This window comes from Lasioglossum baleicum, unplaced genomic scaffold (genome assembly GCF_051020765.1).
Source record: "Lasioglossum baleicum unplaced genomic scaffold, iyLasBale1 scaffold0026, whole genome shotgun sequence".
Classification (NCBI taxonomy): domain Eukaryota; kingdom Metazoa; phylum Arthropoda; class Insecta; order Hymenoptera; family Halictidae; genus Lasioglossum; species Lasioglossum baleicum.
The window spans coordinates 1,264,256-1,273,298 of record NW_027469086.1 but is presented as its reverse complement, the minus strand read 5'-3'; positions in this window follow the sequence as shown (position 1 = coordinate 1,273,298).

Sequence of the window (9,043 nt, the reverse complement as noted above, 5' to 3'; positions counted from 1 at the left end):
GCTTCAAATTCCTTATTGGCGGCTCAGCGTTTCCACTGCGCACTTTAGACCAAGTCCGGATATGTCACGAGTTTAATATATTCGATGCAAGAACTGAATTGGAAGATGGTGTTGAACTAACACAAGAATAACAAGATCGAAACACTGGTATAACAACGATATATTAAATAAGAACTGGTAAGTACACTGGTATACAATATGTAAGTAGTATTATAATAGGAGTAGTAATTGGATTAATGAATAATGGATATTGTAATATGTTATAGGAATAACGTATGAGAATTAGGACTTGAGTTGAGTTGAGTTAGAGTTGGAATTGGTATTGGAATTAGGAGTGAAGGATCGACACACTTCACTTTCGCGGAGCGAGACTGAACACGTCTGCTCTTGAAGTCGGAAGAAGCCGGACTGGCGGCTGAGGCCAGGTAGGCACGTCTGTGCGAGTCGCTGGCTGAAGGCGGACTGCTCGAGTCGCGAGATGGAGGCGGACTGATGCAAGCGCCTGCTCTGCCTTGCCTCCTTCGTTCGGAGTGGGGATAGCTGACGCTGCAGTCTCTTTGTTCTTCAGTCGTCGGAGTGGGAGAACCGCTGACGCAGCAGCGTCTTCGCTCCCGGGGACTGCACGTGCATTTCTGCTGACGCTGCAGTCTCGTGGCTGTCCTATTGCCCTCTACGAGCGTGGGACTGCTGATGCAGCAGTCTTTGGACTTCTCGACGTTTCTAGAAGCTTCTAGATGCTTCCAGAGTGATGCAATACTTTATTGCATTATGTGTCGTGGTGATGGGTTGAAACTGAGGTAAGGTGTTGATCAAGGTGAAGTTATGGTGATGGGTAGAGACGGAGATAAGGATTAGAACAATAGAATAATGAGATCTTAATATTATGCTCTTATGTCTAGGGGACGGTGTATGGATCTTATGCAGATCAGACCTTGTATACATAGTGTGTGTACAAGGCCAACGTCGTACATCGGACGACGTAACACCTCCCAACGCGGAAAAGAAATTTCTGACAAGGAAGAAATTTCTCGCTCAACACTCGATCACACACTCATTCATGCGACGCATCGTCCGGAGGTACTCCGCGCAGGGAGCACAGTTCTCGGCGAGTATTTCCTATATTTGTACGAAACACTGGTCGCACTGAAATGTTGTCGGTGTCGGCACGTGGGGCTGGGGCTGATTTTATGCAATTTATTTCGCTTTGTTCATTTTGCATAATTGGGTTTTGGGTGGGTGGGGAATCACTGGTGTCACTGTCACTTTCGTCTTTTCTTATCTGCGTCCAGATGAGTGTCACGTTTCGATGACGCGGGGTTTGCGTTGGATTATTCGGCGCACGCTTGAGTTTGTTTGCATGTACAATCTTAAAATGGTTCCCTACTTTAATTTTTACATTGTTTGAGTCTAGGATGTCGCAAATTTCGTGAGGACCCGTATATTGCGCATGTTCTATATCTTCCGGTGGTCGAAGGAGATTTTGCCGATGCTGGGCTTCGAATTTCGCTCGCTTATTCTCATAGGGATATCCTTTATCGCGAGGGTACTCTGATTTATATTGCTTTCTTGCTGACGCGTATTTCGCTGTAGCGCAGAGATTAATTTTATCGTATTCGTTTCGCTTCGCATGGCAACGTGCAGATGGAAGTTGAAAGGAATCGAGTTTCTGTGGATCATCAAAGATATGATTGTGAAGTAAGTTATGAAGTTCTTTTACTCTGGAGGCTTTGATATCCTTCTCTGGTTTAGAACTGTCACTGGGTTTATTGTGCAATATAGAACAGACCTGCTTACATATGGGTCTTGAAGATCTTTGATTGTCGTAGGAATGGAGTTGGTCTTGGAATTGATCGGGCTGGTTACCGGAGTTAGTATAAAAGTCGGGCTGGTTACCGGAGTTAGTATAAAGATCGGGCTGGTTACCGGAGTTAGTATGAGAATCGGGCTGGTTACCGGAGTTAGAATAAGAATCGGGCTGGTTACCGGAGTTAGTATAAGAATCGGGCTGGTTACCGGAGTTAGTAAGGTCGGGATGGTTACCGAATGCGTCGGGATGATACCCGGAATTAGAAAGGTCGGAAGAGTACGACTCGATTTCTTCCATCTCCAATGGGGGCAATCGAAATGAAACTCTTTCCGACGAGGTGTTAAAACACCGGAGGCTCGCTTTGCCTTTACGATTGGTGACGACGCAGTCACCCAGGAATACATCCGGCGCTACATTAACACGGCGGATATATCCCTGTTTGGGTCCTTCGACGTCGACCGCTATGCACGCAACGGTACGAGGTTCGAGGACGAATTCTTCGGATTTCGGAGGAGTCTTTGTTCGGACTCGATCCTCACGCTCCACGATCCGACTTCTCGCAGTGTACTCCGATATCTCTCGAGTCTCCTTCGATTCCGGCCGGCTTTTCACGGCGTTTTTCTCTAGGGAGTACTCGATTGAATCCCGAGGAGGCATTGAAATAACCTCCGTCACCGGGGCTCTGCAAGGTCTGACCGCGGGTGCACGAGGATTTGAGGAAGACACTCGAACGTTCCTTGCCGAATGTTCCTCACGCTTGGCGGCTAGAGTTTTAACGAGATCGTTGGTCATAGACGAAGGCATTGAAATAACCTCTGCTGCCAATTTATCGCGAGGCTCAGCCGTGGGCGCGCAAGGGTTCGAGAAGGGAACCCGAATGTTTCCTATCGTAATGTATTCATTCGCAAAGGAGATCTCGGCTCCTGTTCTGAAGAAGGGAGAACCGAGGATTCCGTCGATGTTAATTGGGAAGTTTTCTTCCAAGACATGAAATTCGATAGGGTTTTGACCCTGTAAGTGTATTTTAATTTGACCGAGAGTTGGAATGGATCCCTCGGTTATTCCTTGGACTTCTATAGTGTTCGTATGATCTATAGGTAGATTTGGTTCTAGACTTGACGCACGAATTAAATTGATCTCCGAACCCGTGTCCAACAAAAATTCACACTTCTTTTGTAATTGGGGGGCGGAGATTTTTACGCGCGGGATTGGTGAGTCTGCAGCAAGATTTACTGCTGAGACGAATCGTCGGACTGGTCGTTCGTCCGGATAGCTGTTTGGGTGCGGGCTGTAGTTTGAGTTGAAGATGCGGCCTCCCGCCTTGGGTTGGCTTCGGTCGGGAGGCCGGACTCGTTTCCCGACCTCCTATTATTATTAAAAGCGCGCTTACGGCACTCGTGAATATCGTGCCCGGGGACTTTGCAGTAGTTGCAAAATTTGTTAGAGCTTGAAGGGCGATCTGTGCGACCATCGCGGTACGTGTTTTGGTCGCGAGGATTATTTTCCCATCGCCGTTGCGGCGTCGGGGAGCGATAAGAGTCCCGGTTTAAGTTTCTCGAGGACTGCTGAGACGAGTCCGGTCTGTTATCGCGGCGTTCTTGAGTTCGCTCTGGAATGTCACGAGCGGACTCGTACGTGGAACGCGGGCGATACGGCCGGTTATCAGAGAAGCTGACTCGTTTTTCTTCGCGGATCAGTTCTCGTCGACGAGTCTGGTCTGACTCATACTGCCTGTAAGCAGAGATGGCTGCTTCGAAAACAGTGGCAGGATTTCGCGAAGGGCAATGAAGCACTTCGGCACGCAGCTGGGGAAGGAGACCTCGTAGAAAACAATCTACTACGAAGCGATCCAGCTCTTCGTAATCAAGGCCAATATCTGTGGCATCTTGAATCGCGGTTCGAAGGTCTTTAACGCGATTGATGAAATCTAAAATGTGCTCATTTGGAGCTTGGAGTACACTTGCGAGATCGCCACGGTACTGGTCCACGAATTTATATGGGCCCAGCACTGTACGTAACTTTTCGCATAGTGCAGAAATTGTGGATATGTGCTCGCCTTCTATAGCGGCATAAGCACGATCGTGGAGTTTATTGCAGAGCAATTTTGTGAGGGCACGCTCTGCAGTGGCCGGTACGGTGTCACGCGCGCGTTTGCATGCACGTATGAATTGTAGGACGGAAGACGAAGTTCCGTCGAATCTAGGGACAAGCTCGGCGGCTTGCTTTAGAGCAAAATTGCCAGTAGGTTCATACTGTGGGATTTCGCGTGGCTCTGGCGGTGAAGGTTCCCGCATATTAGAGACGTTACTAGGGCCTGGTGTAGGCGATTGTTGACGTAGGGTTTGACTCGTGATTTGGATGTTATGAAGCTCTTTTCGTATTTCGTCGAGCATATTCTTTTGGTTTTGTGCGTCTTCTTCATATTTGAGACGCAATTTGGCAATAAAATCAGTTTCCTCTTTGAGATATTGCTCTCTACGGGCGAGGTCTTGCGCATAAAGGAGTAACTCTTCCTCGGTCATTGGAGGAAGGTCTGCGTTAGGATCTGCTCGGAGATCCTTTTGAGATCGCGTGATTGGGCGAGACATTTTGAAAGATATAAATGGGATTTAAGAAATGTGAACTTCGTACTGACACGCGTCGGGGCTTATTAATGCAAATATCGGCGACCACTTCGATGTCCTACCGACTGCGCCAAATTTGTCACGTCCGTCACTGTGTTTTTGTTACAGGTACCAGGAGAGAGAAAAGAGAACAGTGACAGACGGACGGTTGAGATATGATGATTAAAATGAGGAGTGGTCTTTCGTGCCGAGACAGCCGCGGGCTGTCATATGCACTAGGACAACCGATATTGCTATGGATGCAGTCAAGAAGAGAACGTCCGACGCGGTTACAAGAAGTGTCCGACAAGAATCACGCGCGAGATGATGCAACGAAAACGGTGAGTTTACAGGATTCAGCAATTATACAAGACATTATACGACTCACCGCAATGCTGTATTAACGCCTAATAATATTGTTGCAGCAGGAACTGGCGGTACTGGCAGTAGGTGTCGTACATCGGGTCTTCTATACAGATGTCCTCGAGGTGGGGAAGATCTGGCAGAGGAACGTCACGGAAGATTCGGCAACGGACCCTGGGAACGATGATCGTGTCTCGGCTGTCGTCGTCGTCGGCTACGTCGATCACCTCTGGACAATCGACCGGATGTAGAACTGGCGTCGGAGCTCGCGAGAGGTCCGCGTGGTTGACCTCTTTAGGAAGGCTGCAAGGGCAACCGTATACAGAAACGTAATCGGACGCGTCACACGGAATGTGCTCGGTAGTTCCCAGAAGTTCTGTCCACTCGGTAGTGGCAATGATTTGATCGAGCACCGCTTTATTTCTTAACGCGCGTCTCAATTTAGCAAGTTGATACTTGCGTCCCGCTCGACGTGGGCGTCGCATGGGTAAGGAATAGTAATGATGGAATATTAATAATATAATGAAAATGAACTTCCACTTGTTATTAACCTTTTTGGTAGTTAACTCGCTTCACGTCTATAGTGGCGGCTCAGCGTTTCCACTGCGCACTTTAGACCAATTCTAGACGTGGCACGAGAACTTCTCTATGACTCGCTTCAAATTCCTTATTGGCGGCTCAGCGTTTCCACTGCGCACTTTAGACCAAGTCCGGATATGTCACGAGTTTAATATATTCGATGCAAGAACTGAATTGGAAGATGGTGTTGAACTAACACAAGAATAACAAGATCGAAACACTGGTATAACAACGATATATTAAATAAGAACTGGTAAGTACACTGGTATACAATATGTAAGTAGTATTATAATAGGAGTAGTAATTGGATTAATGAATAATGGATATTGTAATATGTTATAGGAATAACGTATGAGAATTAGGACTTGAGTTGAGTTGAGTTAGAGTTGGAATTGGTATTGGAATTAGGAGTGAAGGATCGACACACTTCACTTTCGCGGAGCGAGACTGAACACGTCTGCTCTTGAAGTCGGAAGAAGCCGGACTGGCGGCTGAGGCCAGGTAGGCACGTCTGTGCGAGTCGCTGGCTGAAGGCGGACTGCTCGAGTCGCGAGATGGAGGCGGACTGATGCAAGCGCCTGCTCTGCCTTGCCTCCTTCGTTCGGAGTGGGGATAGCTGACGCTGCAGTCTCTTTGTTCTTCAGTCGTCGGAGTGGGAGAACCGCTGACGCAGCAGCGTCTTCGCTCCCGGGGACTGCACGTGCATTTCTGCTGACGCTGCAGTCTCGTGGCTGTCCTATTGCCCTCTACGAGCGTGGGACTGCTGATGCAGCAGTCTTTGGACTTCTCGACGTTTCTAGAAGCTTCTAGATGCTTCCAGAGTGATGCAATACTTTATTGCATTATGTGTCGTGGTGATGGGTTGAAACTGAGGTAAGGTGTTGATCAAGGTGAAGTTATGGTGATGGGTAGAGACGGAGATAAGGATTAGAACAATAGAATAATGAGATCTTAATATTATGCTCTTATGTCTAGGGGACGGTGTATGGATCTTATGCAGATCAGACCTTGTATACATAGTGTGTGTACAAGGCCAACGTCGTACATCGGACGACGTAACAAAAGCATAGTGTCAGTTAAAAGTGCGACGGGCAGTGAAGGAAATGCCCTTTCGCCCACGTTACATACTCAAATTATTTTTCGCGATGTTCGTACTCAGTACAAATTCATCGAGAGTTTTAGTGAACGTTAAAGTGCGACGGGCGGTTTAGAAAACGCCCCTTCGCCCACGTTATATAGTCGGATTATTTTTCGCGAATTTCATACTTAGAAATTTTCAAGCGACGCAATCATGGAAACGCGTAGCGAGGCTAGAAAGAAGGTTCCTCCTACGGAAGAGGAATTAATTGAATTCCAGAAAGATTTAGCTCGTAGAGAAGCAGCTCTCATTAATCAAACCGCCGCGTTGACTCTGTCACGTCCGTCACTGTGTTTTTGTTACAGGTACCAAGAGAGAGAAAAGGATGGCACTCAAGAACAGTGACAGACGGACGGTGGATATATGAAAAGTAATTGAGGAGTGGTCTTTCGTGCCGAGACAGCCGCGGGCTGTCATATGCACTAGGACAACCGATATTGCTATGGATGCAGTCAAGAAGAGAACGTCCGACGCGGTTACAAGGAGTGTCCCGACAAGAATCGCGCGCGAGAGGATGCAACGAGAACGGTGAGTTTACAGGATTCAGCAATTATACAAGACATTATACGACTCACCGCAATGCTGTATTAACGCCTAATAATATTGTTGCAGCAGGAACTGGCGGTACTGGCAGTAGGTGCCGTACATCGGGTCTTCTATACAGATGTCCTCGAGGTGGGGAAGATCTGGCAGAGTTGCTGCTGCTCGGTTCGGGACGACGTTAGTGGCCTTGGATGCTGGCCGCAAGACGACACGTTGATGAGCTGGCAGAGGAACGTCACGGATGATTCTGCAACGGACCCTGGGAACGATGATCGTGTCTCGGCTGTCGTCGTCGTCGGCTATGTCGATCACCTCTGGACGATCGACCGGATGCAGAACTGGCGTCGGAGCTCGCGAGAGGTCCGCGTGGTTGACCTCTTTAGGAGGGTTGCAAGGGCAACCGTATACAGAAACGTAATCGGACGCGTCACACGGAATGTGCTCGGTGGTTCCCAGAAGTTCGGTCCACTCGGTAGTGGCAATGATTTGATCGAGCACCGCTTTATTTCTCAACGCGCGTCTCAATTTAGCAAGTTGATACTTGCGTCCCGCTCGACGTGGGCGTCGCATGGGTAAGGAATAGTAATGATGGAATATTAATAATATAATGAAAATGAACTTCCACTTGTTATTAACCTTTTTGGTAGTTAACTCGCTTCACGTCTATAGTGGCGGCTCAGCGTTTCCACTGCGCTCTTTAGACCAATTCTAGACGTGGCACGAGAACTTCTCTATGACTCGCTTCAAATTCCTTATTGGCGGCTCAGCGTTTCCACTGCGCACTTTAGACCAAGTCCGGATATGTCACGAGTTTAATATATTCGATGCAAGAACTGAATTGGAAGATGGTGTTGAACTAACACAAGAATAACAAGATCGAAGCACTGGTATAACAACGATATATTAAATAAGAACTGGTAAGTACACTGGTATACAATATGTAAGTAGTATTATAATAGGAGTAGTAATTGGATTAATGAATAATGGATATTGTAATATGTTATAGGAATAACGTATGAGAATTAGGACTTGAGTTGAGTTGAGTTAGAGTTGGAATTGGAATTGGAATTAGGAGTGAAGGATCGACACACTTCACTTTCGCGGAGCTAGACTGAACACGTCTGCTCTTGAAGTCGGAAGAAGCCGGACTGGCACGTCCGTGCGAGTCGCTCGCTTGGAGCGGACCGTTCGAGTCGCTGTCTGGAGGCGGACTGATGCAAGCGTCTGCTCTGCCTTGCCTCCTTCGTTCGGAGTGGGGATAGCTGACGCTGCAGTCTCTTTGTTCTTCAGTCGTCGGAGTGGGAGAACCGCTGACGCAGCAGCGTCTTCGCTCCCGGGGACTGCACGTGCATTTCTGCTGACGCTGCAGTCTCGTGGCTGTCCTATTGCCCTCTACGAGCGTGGGACTGCTGATGCAGCAGTCTTTGGACTTCTCTCGACGTTTCTAGAAGCTTCTAGATGCTTCCAGAGTGATGCAATACTTTATTGCATTATGTGTCGTGGTGATGGGTTGAAACTGAGGTAAGGTGTTGATCAAGGTGAAGTTATGGTGATGGGTAGAGACGGAGATAAGGAGTAGAACAATAGAATATATGAGATCTTAATATTATGTTCTTATGTCTAGGGGACGGTGTATGGATCTTATGCAGATCAGACCTTGTATACATAGTGTGTGTACAAGGCCAACGTCGTACATCGGACGACGTAACACCTCCCAACGCGGAAAAGAAATTTCTTACAAGGAAGAAATTTCTCGCTCAACACTCGATCTCACACTCATTCATGCGACGCATCGTCCGGAGGTACTCCGCGCAGGGAGCACAGTTCTCGGCGAGTATTTCCTATATTTGTACGAAACACTGGTCGCACTGAAATGTTGTCGGTGTCGGCACGTGGGGCTGGGGCTGATTTTGTAATGTCCGACAAGTCGTATTCGCAATGTTCATTTTTCGACTGTCTTTTCTCGGGGTTTAGGGTGGGTGGGGAATCACTTTGTTCACTAACACTTTC